At 47.5% G+C, this 12147-nt stretch overlaps 1 protein-coding gene across 4 annotated transcripts in view; it reads left to right on the top strand.

The window, feature by feature from the left end:
• The window catches only part of SLC12A6 (solute carrier family 12 member 6), a 734261-nt gene that overhangs the window by 384057 nt on the left and 338057 nt on the right, over positions 1-12147 (top strand). The gene's annotated exons all lie outside the window — the stretch shown is intronic.

A 12147-nucleotide genomic window follows, 5' to 3' on the forward strand; every position in this document is an offset into this window, starting at 1 on the left:
ATTGGATTGTAGTGTGGTGTATTGGAGTGTGGTGGGCTGGATGGATTGATCTGGGGTGTAGTGGATTGAACTGGGGTGAAGTGGATAGGATAGGGGTAGAGTGGGGTGGATTGAACTGCAGTGGTGTGGGGTGGATTGGAGCGGAGTGGATTGGATGGAGTGGATTAGAGTGGGGTGGATTGGAGTGTAATGGAATGGGGTGAATTGGAGTTGGTGTATTGGCATGGGGTGAGGTTGATTGGATTGGATTGGAGTAGACTTGACTGGATTGCAGTGGAGTGGAATAGAATGGGGTGGATTGGGGAGGGGTGGTTTGGATTGAAGTGGAGTAGACTGGATTCCAGTGGTGTGAATTCGATTGCAGTGAGGGGAATTGGATTGAGTGGGTGGATTGGGAAAATCGAAACCAGAAAGCAACGGAAGCACAGAACAACCACAGTAGCGCCTTGAAGGAATACCACCAGCTCATAAGAGACCCCAAATGGACCTTCGTAAGAGACAAAGTCCAGGCCAACTCGGCCAACACCAAAGAACTGTTCAACGTCATACAGCAGTTCACCACGGACATCACACCCTCCCAGGAACTCTGCGACAATCTCTGCTACTACTTTCATCTTAAGATACAGGCCCTCTATGACTACTTCAGCCAACAGATGCCGGACACCACTCCCCGACCCGCCACTGCAGACAAGCCAACCGTCACGACCTGGAATCCCATCACCATCGAACACATCACCACGACCATGACGAAAACCCACTCAGAGGCCCCTACGGACCCCTGCCCAGCGCACATATTCCACAGGGCCGCCGCCCCCACCATCACACCCGAACTAGGACAGACCATCAACGCCTCCTTCAAATCCGGCATCTTCCCAGACGACTGGAAGCAGGCGGAGGTTAAACCCCTCCTCAAGAAGCCAACGGCCGACCCAACAGACCTGAAAAACTACCGGCCCATCTCTTTCCTACCCTTCGCAGCCAAAGTCACAGAGAGATTCGTATACGCCCAGCTGACCACCTTCATTGAAGAGAACCCCATCCTCAACGTCTCTCAATCTTGATTCCACAGCACCGAGACCGCCCTCCTCGCTGCCACGGACGACAACTGCATTCTACTTGACCAGGGACACACCGTGGCCCTCATCCTCCTAGACCTCTCCGCAGCCTTCTACACAGTCTCTCATCGCACGCTCACAGCCAGACTTCAGGACGCGGGAATACAAGGAGCCCCCCTCTACTGGATCCTTCCCTTCCTCTCCAAACCCACTGACATCAACTGCAGAGTACCCCAAGAATCGTCGCTCAGCCCGACGGTTTTCAACATCTACATGACCCCCCCCCGCCGCCATAGTCAGACAGCATGGGTTCAGCATAGTATCCTATGCCGACGACACCCAGCTTATCCTCTCGCTCACAAAGAACCCCGAAGACACCAGATTCTGCTTCCACGAAGGAATGAAGGATGTCGCAGCTTGGATGGAAGACAGTTGCCTGAAGCTCAACTCAGAGAAAACCGAGGTTTCTCATCCTCTGCCCCTCCACCTCCTCCTGGGACAACACCTGGTGGCCCTCCGCCCTCGAAAAGCCACCCACCCCTACAGACCACGCACGAAACCTTGGCATCATCCTTGACTCCTCCCTCTCCATGAACCGCCAGATCAAAGCAGTCGTCTCAACCAGTTTCAACTACTTTCAAATGGATCCCCCCCCGACCGCAGAAGGACCGTCACCCACGCACTCATCACCAGCAGACTGGACTACGGCCATGCACTATAGGCCGGAATCAACAGACCTCTTCTACACAGACTCCAGATCATCCAGAACGCCGTAAGCCAGATTCATCCTCCGAACACCACGTCAAGAGCACATGACCCAACCCCTAGGAGACCTCCACTGGCTCCCCATCGAGAAGAGGGTCACCTTCAAGCTCCTCATCCACACCTACAAATCCCTCAACAACATCTGACCCAAATACCTCAAGGAGAGAGTCTCCTTCCATGTAGCCAAAAGGAACCTCCGCTCCGCTGACCTTGCCCTCGCATCCGCAGACACAAAGCAGGCAGGAGAGCTTTCTCCTACATCGCAGCCAAGACCTGGAACAAGCTCCAGTTGGAACATCAGACGCTCCCCTACCCTGCACATGTTCAGGAAGAACCTCAAGACCTGGCTCTTCAACTGATCCAGAGCTTGCTACCCATCCCCCCCAGTGCTTTGCAAACCTCACGGGTGAGTAGCGTGCTTTATAAGCCCCTGATTGATTGATCACAGCTGCAGTTCCAACACCCTTTGAAGCCGGACGATTGAGGCTGGAGTGAAGCGCTGTGGATGAGTGGTTACACAAGGCAGTTGGGCAGAGTGCGGGCAAAACTGATATAGGGATTATCATGGACTGCTTTGCCTCTTGCTGCTGTCGCAGCTGCTGACAAAAACAGGCTGTTCTTGGAAAGACCAACTTGGAGCCATCACGACTGTTCAGCTAAGGACCTGATGAATGGTTCAGCGAGCACCTGTAGATTCATTATGAATCTCCACAATGGTCACTAAACGTATGTTTTGAGTTCGGCAATAACCGAACCTATTTAACCACCAAAATATAATTACATTTTGGTATGCTGTATCCAATACTAATTAGTAAGGTGTAATTTGTACCTATGCACATCTCCTTTATTCCCTTAAGTGAGAAGAAAGATTCCGAAGAACATTTCACAAATGTAACATTTGAAAATTTAAATGAGCTCAAGCAAGTTCATTAAAAATGTTTTTACCATTGCCTAGCCAAACGGATTGGTCAATCTGAAGATGTTTCGCAGCACAAACTATTTAAACTTGGCTTTGTTTATAGCACATGTGGCTGCTGTGCACGTACCTTTTGAAAAGACAATGAAGCTGTCTTCATTAACACAAATCCATTTGGGATGGGGAAGACCGCATTGGGGAACTGAGACCTTAGCAATTCAGGTGACATGAAAACTGTCCGCCAGAACGGTCTATCCCCATCCGAGTAAGATTCAACCCAACAAATTTGGCAATATGGTGCAACAACTTGCTCTGGCCGACCTCATTAGTGTTGACGGCTACTCATGATATTGTTGTGGCATTCCTATTTATGGTGATGTACATAAGCGTACTCAACTCACTTGCAGTATCAGAATCTCTTCCTGGAGCCAAAGCTCATGGCTTGATTACAGGTCAAGAATGGGTGTTCCCCTTGTGTAATCAAACTGTAATGTTGTCATCTCTGTAGAGTAACACTTTCTTTCTCACTGAGTGAACAAAAGTAATAAATGTAACAAAGATAAGATTCATCTTCAGAAAGTTTGTGAGACATGCACTTCCCATGAGATCAAAAGGTTAACGATTTTGGTAAAATATCCTCTCGAGTTTGGTATTTTAGGACCGGCGTAGAAATACAAATTCTAACCCTTTAAAAATCTTCCTTGGACCAAATCAAATCTAAATATATATTTCAAAGCACCAACAAATGCACCCAAACTGACTACATGCAAGTGAACAGCATCTAATCTGAAGATAGTTGCCAGATTGAATGACTTAATTTATGCAGCTCTCCTCTCCCTACGGAGTCTCTCGACTATGCGACTTCATTGTAACAGAAGGGAAAGATCTGTCCTCTAATGGCATATGAGCATGTAAGATTGGTGTAACCATGGGGATATATCCGCCGTCTAACAACACCTGAGCATGTGAGAGCATTGTAAACACAGGGACTGGATTAATAGCTCCTTAGTCTGTGAGGCTTACAAGACCATTTAAACAAGCATTTACAATGCAATGGTCTCGTCTTTGTTAAAGTTAGAGCTATTGGCATTGCTCATGACATTATTTTTGTTTTTAAAAGATATAAATAAATGGCATTGTCATTTACAATGCCTATAGCTTAATCTCTCGCAAATGCGAGACCTATTGCATTTGCACCCACACACACACAGACCCACACACACACAGACCCACACACACACAGAGCACACACACACAGACAGAGCCACACAGACACAGAGCCACACACACACACAGCCACACACACAGCCACACACACACAGCCACACACACACACACACACACAGCCACACACACAGACAGAGCAACACACACACACAGACCCACACACACACAAACCGAGCCACACACACACACAGACCGAGCCACACACACACACACAGAGCCACACACACACACAGACAGACCCACACACACACACACAGACAGACCCCCACACACACAGAGCCAACACACACAGAGCCCAACACACAGACACACGCACACACACACCCCAATACACACACACACACCCCAACACACACACACACACACACTCAGAGCCCAACACACACACACAGAGCCCAACACACACACACACACACACACACACACACACACACACACACACACAGAGCCCAACACACACACACACACACACACACACACACACACAGCCCAACACACAGCCCAACACACACGCACAGAGCCCAACACACACACACACAGCCCAACACACACACACAGAGCCCAATGCACACACACACAGAGCTCAACGCAAACACACACAGAGCACACACACACTGCATTGCAAGCCTGCAATACATGTGGTCAATGAGCTTTGTTTCCCCCAGTTTCTAAGCAACAGATAAAAAGTCTTGCAGATACGTAACCGGTTTTCTTTCCAAAAAGTGTGGATGGAAACCGCACTAATGGTTGTGTCTTCTGAAGTGCTACATTACACCACTAACACACACACACACACTGAGCCCAACACACAGACAGAGCCACACACACACACACAGACCCACACACACACAAACCGAGCCACACACACACAAACCGAGCCACACACACACACACACAAACCGAGCCACACACACACACAGACCGAGCCACACACACACACACAGACAGACCCACACACACACACACACAGCCACACACACACACACACAGAGCCACACACAGCGCCCAACACACACAGAGCCCAACACACAGACACACGCACACACACACACACCCCAACACACACACACACACTCAGAGCCCAACACACACACACAGAGCCCAACACACACACACACACAGAGCCCAACACACACACACACACAGAGCCCAACACACACACACACACACACACAGCCCAACACACACGCACAGAGCCCAACACACACACACACAGCCCAACACACACGCACACACACAGAGCCCAATGCACACACACACAGAGCTCAACGCAAACACACACAGAGCACACACACACTGCATTGCAAGCCTGCAATACATGTGGTCAATGAGCTTTGTTTCCCCCAGTTTCTAAGCAACAGATAAATAGTCTTGCAGATACGTAACCGGTTTTCTTTCCAAAAAGTGTGGATGGAAACCGCACTAATGGTTGTGTCTTCTGAAGTGCTACATTACACCACTAACACACACACACACACACACACTGAGCCCAACACACACACACAGAGCCCAACACACACACACACACACACACACACACACACACACACACACACACACACACACACACAGAGCCCAACACACACACACAGAGCCCAACACACACACACAGAGAGTCCAACACATACACTCACACAGAGCCCAACACACACACACACACGCACGCACAGAGCCCAACAGACACACAAAGGTGTGCAATTCACTGTAGACACAATAAACGGCCCCGGCTTTTTCGGATTGGGGGGCCTGTTTTAGAGGGATGACGTCACGGAGAGAAAAGACAGCAAAAAACATGCCCCCCAATCCGAAAAAGCTGGGGCTCGCACAGACCTTCGACCCCAAAGTCCATTTAAACTATAAACCTCAAACCTCTGAAAGCTGTATTGGCAGAGCTGAAAACTGAAGCCGTGGGGCAGAGGAGCAAGTTTTCAGCACATGCGCACAGGAGACATTGTTACAGCCCAATCTGTCCTTTATCGGTGGACAGCTGTGTCCAACCTACGCAGCACGTGAACACAGCGCACGGCTCATCCTCTTCAGTACACAACCACTCACAGGCAGTACTTTAAGTGGGCCAGTACTGAGTACCGACGCTTTTTTTATATTGAGATGGATCGCAATACTTTTAATTTGAGAGTACCGGCACTTTTTCAATGTCAAGCACTGCTCACAGCTCCATAAATGCACCTGTCCCACAGGTGACGCAGCAACATTAGCTGTGCTGCTCTTCAGGCTGTGTTCACTCTCTTGGGAGACTTGCCCTTCGAGTATTCATCTGGGCAAATAAACAACTCTTCATACAGCGCTGTCCGCCCCGCGAAGTGGCTGGGACGCACACGCAAAATGCAACCGAAATGGCCATACTTAGACTTGTCCAATGAAACGGCGAGCTGCCCAATTCAGATCAACAATATTGTCTACTGCGTGCTACCGGCCTCTTCTCGTTGGAACGGTCTCATTTGAGGGTACCAAGAGATGACGATGCTTTAATGTACTCTAATACGTTTGGCAAGTAAAAGGCGTGCAATTCACTGTAGACCCAATAAACGGCCCGGCTTTTTCGGATTGAGGGGCGTGTTTTGGAGGGATGATGTCATGGAGAGAAAAGTCCGCAACAAACACACCCCAATCCGAAAAAGCCGGGGCTTAACTTGACTAACAAAGCTCTTCTCCAATGGCTGGCCGCCGTTTAGGAAGCCAGCCAATGGAGAAGAGGGGCTGGCTTCAGCCCACTACTAGAAGACATAAAATCTCGGCAGCGAGACTGCGCAAGCGCAGCCTACGCTAGCCAAGACCTAAAAAGATAAGACCAGGGACCTTTTTTTAAATGATAAATGGGGGTCCCCTTCCCATAGCCGAGTTTAAAAGCTGGTAACGTATGTCCCCATCGAAATTAAATTACATTGAAACGGCTCACTTCATTGTTTTCAAATGAACGGGGGTCTGAGTGCTTCATCCACAGCCTGTTCCCTTTCTTCATTTCACCATGATCCTTTGACTTTCTTCCAATGTCACATTATTTCTTCCATCCCTTTCACTAAGCCTTGTCACTGTAATCTTTAGTGCGACTTCCGCTTTCTTCCTCTATTATTATCTCCTATCCACATTATGAGGCATGTCTTTTTCTTCTCATACTTTCATCCTCTCGCTCTTTTTGTCAATCTGTCCAGCTCTGTCTCTCACAACTCCATCTCCTCTGGCAATCGCTATTGATCCCTCTCACTATGTACCTGTCACTATCTCATCTTGTGTTCCACTACCTATGCCCACATTTTATGATTCCTTCCGTAGCTGTCTTTAGTGCAGATCATGTGTACCACACACTATGAAATTACCCTAGCTGAGCGTCTATAGCAATTTTTGTAGTTCTTTGCTTTCTCTTCTTACAAACCTGCACGTGGGCATGTGAAGAACATTATTTTGAAGCTGAGTGCCTCTTTTTATAGTGACCAATCACGCCCTACTCACTTTACCTAGACCAACGCCTATACTCACACCTATAATTCCGAAAACATGCCGTAAGTATGCCTTGTTTTAGTTCTGAACCCTCATTCTTTGTTTTGGTTGAAAAAATTTGAAATATTTTGGCCTGGGCCATAAATCCACTCTGCTCATGGAGTTTGCAGAGTTTTTCCCACTCTGCTTTGAGCGTGGAGTTCCAAAACACTCTACGTAGTGGCGCGGAACAGAGGTTTTCCTCTCGCAACTTGCCAGGGTTAAGTTGGCGAGCGAGGAAAATGCAACGCTAGACCACCTCCCGGCGAGATTTCTCAACGCGGGCGGTCGTGGCAGGTCGCTACCTCTCGCAATGAGAAACCTGCCGCTTTACTAGAACATCTACTCGAGCCGCACAAAGAAGCTGTGCCCTCTTGCACTGCGTGTGGTGCAGTTGGTGCTGATTTTACAGCGTGGAACAAACGCCCGGCGCTAAAAATCTGCGCGAGCAGCATAACTTATTTCAGTGCGCCGCTTACAGAACTCCGCGGAGTGCAGTGGTTTTTTTTGTCACCTAACTCGGTGAACTCTGCCCAGGCCTAGAAATATTCTCACGTGATTAGGTTTGTTGGGAGAGCTCATGGAGTCTAAGCTGCACTGCTGTTTTTTCCTGATTGCAAAAACAACAAGTGATGGACTGAATGTGGATCAATGTCACACACTACCCCAGTCAAAAGATCAGGGCCCAAATCCATTGTTTTTTTGCACTCCACACCACCCTGGGTTAGACAATGGCGATATGCAAAGCTGGGGATGCCCAGACGTGGGTCCCAGAGCCTCCACACCACTGGAGTCAAGCTAGCCGGGCTGATGAGAGGTGTTACCTCGAAACCGGTCCGGTCCTCGGATGCTTGATTCCGGTCTGGGAAAGATATGGCTGTTGTAGTTCGGACTGGACTGTTCCCATGGGGCACAGGGTCAGAGCTGATTTGCATAAAGCTATTATCTGACCCAGGGTGGTGTGGAGTGCAAAAAACGATGGATTTAGGCCCAGATCCTTGTACTGGGGTGAATGTAAGACATTGATCTACATTCTGTCCATCAAATTGTTTTTTGTAATTTTTTCCCCCGCTGTTTTTTCCTGTGCATTCTGATACTTGGAGTTATCCAATTTCAAAAACAAAGCTATAAGTTCCAAAATTAAAAGACAAAAACGTACTCTTGATATAGGACAACCTGAGAGCTTCATACTAACCAACAATAACAATCTGCAAAAACCCGTGTATTAAAAAGTGATTTTAAAACATGACTGAGTAACCTCACCTAGTGACCGGCATGGGGCCATATCTCAATTGTAGGGTGGAGAAGCAGGAGCCCTTTCGAATTGACTGACCGCTATAAGTTGTTTACCCAGGTATATGTGGTTTATGACTGGAAGGAAAAGCTGGTTAAGAAGCTGAGAAGAAACTGACTCCATGCAGAAATCACTGATAACCACTCTGTGATCCAGCCCAGGACTGAGTATCCATCAATGTCCTGTGGGACAACGAGCCTTTTTAAAGGGCTGAATGAATCCACCTGGACAATTAAGACGATAAGGCTCTGTTTCTGAACTACTGAATGCAAAGAGATCAAGCATATACTAAAACACCAAAATTCAGTATCTGCAAATCGTCTATCATGACATCTGTCCACAGAGCAGGTTTGCGAAAGTCCTCACTTTGGGGTGGGGGACCATGAGATGAACAGTAGAGTTTTTAGAGCCGTATAATGAGTAGACCTACGCGAAACGATGAAATCCAGAACGCTTCTGGATGTTAATCTAAATGCTGTGGGATTGTTTTTATCATTTCTACCGGGGTCCTCTGTATCTGGAACAGTGTTAACCTATTTTAACGCGTCATGTCCCTTAGTTCCCAGACCCCTGCATTACCCTCTCCCTGGAGTTTCATTGCCCTACCTTCCCCCTTCTGTGAAATATAATTAACCCCCTTCTATCCAGTTTATGGTGTTCTGTCCTCTGCACCAAACGGGAGTTCTCTATCAGGATTTCACAGGCATCTATGACGTGGGGGTGGTTGATGGGGATCCTGTGCAGCATTGTGCTGTGTATCTTTGCAGGGATGGAAGTTCTGTAACAGGTGACGTTTTGTGGCAGCATCTTGGGCATTCCTGGTCGGATGGGGAGAAGGTTTATTTAATTTGAGGGTGGCACTCAAATAGTTTGTGTATTTTGAGCCAAGGTATTATGAGAGAGAGCGAGTGTGAGAAAGAGCAAGCTTGTGTGTGGGTAAAAGATAACTGTGATGGCATAACTTAGTGGAATATGGCCTGTGACGTGTTTAGAAGCTGGGGTGTCAGGCAATGACATTAACAAAGTGTAAGGTAGGTGGTATTAGTTGGAACGTGGGGATTGATGAGTCTTAAGTGCTGTATGGGTTTGTTTTTTCTCTGAAGAGGTCTGTTGGTGTGTGGGCTGGTATTAGATATGTTGTGCAATTCGGAGGTTTAGGCATGTGGCGGGGAAGCCCAGTGTTGGAGAGATTTTCCAGATCGGTGCAAGGAGTCAGCAGTGATGTAAACCTAATGTATGTATGTCAGTGGAAAGGAGCCAAGTGGTGTACTAGACGGCTTGAGAGGAATTATGAACCAAGTACAGCAAGGCATGAAATTAGCTGGAAAAGGACCCAAGTGGTGTAGTAGTTAAGTGTGCCGGACAGGTGTAGGGATACTATAACCAGTAGTAAGGACTAATAATTCATATAGTATAAGTCACTAAAACATCAAGGCTTGATTAACAGATGTTTGTTACCCTCATTGGGACTTATTTTATCAACCTTAGAAAGATGAAAACCTGAGTTGGACCTCCTGAAGTTTGTTTATTTAATTTTGCAAAACATTACCAATGTCAGTCGCCAAAATAATTCTACTCACCCACATGATCCCATACAAAAGTACATGTTTAATTAGAGACATTGATAGACCTCAGCCCATAACAGTTTAACCATTTTCCCCATATTCGCTCATGCTTCCGGGGACGGACCACATGTAATTTTAGCTGATTCGTTTTTTTACTTTGCACCATGCCGTCAGAATACATTGTTTCCAGTGCTTGTTTTTTCTTCTAAAATTCAGTGCTCTCAGGCATGTCAGTCAAATTGATTAAATGGAAACAAAGTATGAGTACACATTTAAGATTGTCAAAAAGACAGAAAGGGGATTGGCTTGAATAGCTATTATGGCAGATGCACTTCACTGTGGCTATAGCCTCATAGCCGATCATCCATTAGCATCATGTCACCGTTGTGATCTTGGCAGCTTAAGCTACGGGTGTCTATTCTTATCCTGTCCCTGCGGGTTGGTGACTCCTGGCTTTATCTGCTTCCCTGCCTGGAGACAAGCTGAACCCAGCTGACCTGGAGCTCTGAGGCGAAAGTTGGATGGCATGTTACTGGAGCAGCCAGCACTGAAGCTGGTGGCTAGCTTGCCTGCCTAGCATCTACACCACTGTAACCCTTCATCAGCGCTTAGAGACCGGCGGTGATAGGCGCTATACAAATAATCTATAACATAACATAACATCAATGATGAAAGCGGGACTTTTCCCTTGGGAATCCGGAGCTGAAGTTAGTTGCGAGGGCTGGCGCTACATTGTAACAAGATGCCAGTTGTCTGGCATGTGGCTCATAAGGCCAGGCTCGTGGAAGTGCTTATGAGAGTTCCCACCTTCCTGGTGTGCTGGTTGCTCATTCTCCCCATTGCTGCAAGCATGCGGAGTGGGCACCTTCTGAGAAGTGATGGGAAAGTGGGACCCAAGAGGCTACATTGAGGCATGGTCTCCTAATTGAACGAGCTGCTGAGCTGGAAATCGCTGTTGGGTCATGCAGAAGGGCCTAGGAGAGGCCGCATTGCTGGAGGGAGGGAAAAGGGTTTGGAAGCCGGTGGGACCTGAGAAAAGACATGATCTTAACTGAGAAAGAAGTCCGCTTCCAGTTTTACGTGGAATATGTTGTGGGCAAGTCCAGAGATGGGCCGTGAGACAAAACTGCTAACCCAGAGGTGAGAGGATATTATAAAGCAGAGTTCTTTGGTACCCTAAGTGGTGTTTTGACTTCAGCAGTGTGGTGGGGACTCACTGTAGTTGACGCCTTTAGAAAAGTCATCTGGTCCTGTTTATTCTCTTTTTGTATTCTGGTACTTATTCAGAATGTGGAAAGCAAAATTACAAGTTTATTAATGTCTTTTTTTTATTACGTTTCTCGCACCTAACTTGAAACAATTTCAGAACAATTTGCTGTATGTCTCTTTATGTTTCTCAAGTACTAGTAAACACAAGGAGATGACGGCCGGAGCGCTGAAACTTTTCAGGCACTCGCCCCCAGTCACAGTTCTAGGTTGAATCCATCATCATTCTTTAGCTCACTTTGCCACCCCAGTTCAGACCCAGCCAATGTTTATCAGTCTGTTTCTCATGGGAACAGTCCAGCCCGAACTGCCAAGCCAGGTCTTCCCTGACCAGAAACAAGCATCACCCCTGATCAGCCAGTCTATCTTGAATCTAGTGGCAAAGTGAGCAAGGTACTTGGCGTGGCAGTTCAGGCTGGACTGTTCACATGAGGAACAGGGTCAAGACTGATTTGCATATGGCTGGATCTGAACTGGGGTGGAGAAGTGAGCTAAAGAAGGATGATGGATTCAACCCAGATCTGTGAGGGTGGGTGTGAGTCTCTGAAAAGTTTCAGTGTTCCG

Source organism: Lissotriton vulgaris, chromosome 5 (genome assembly GCF_964263255.1).
Source record: "Lissotriton vulgaris chromosome 5, aLisVul1.2, whole genome shotgun sequence".
NCBI classification, from domain to species: Eukaryota; Metazoa; Chordata; class Amphibia; order Caudata; family Salamandridae; genus Lissotriton; species Lissotriton vulgaris.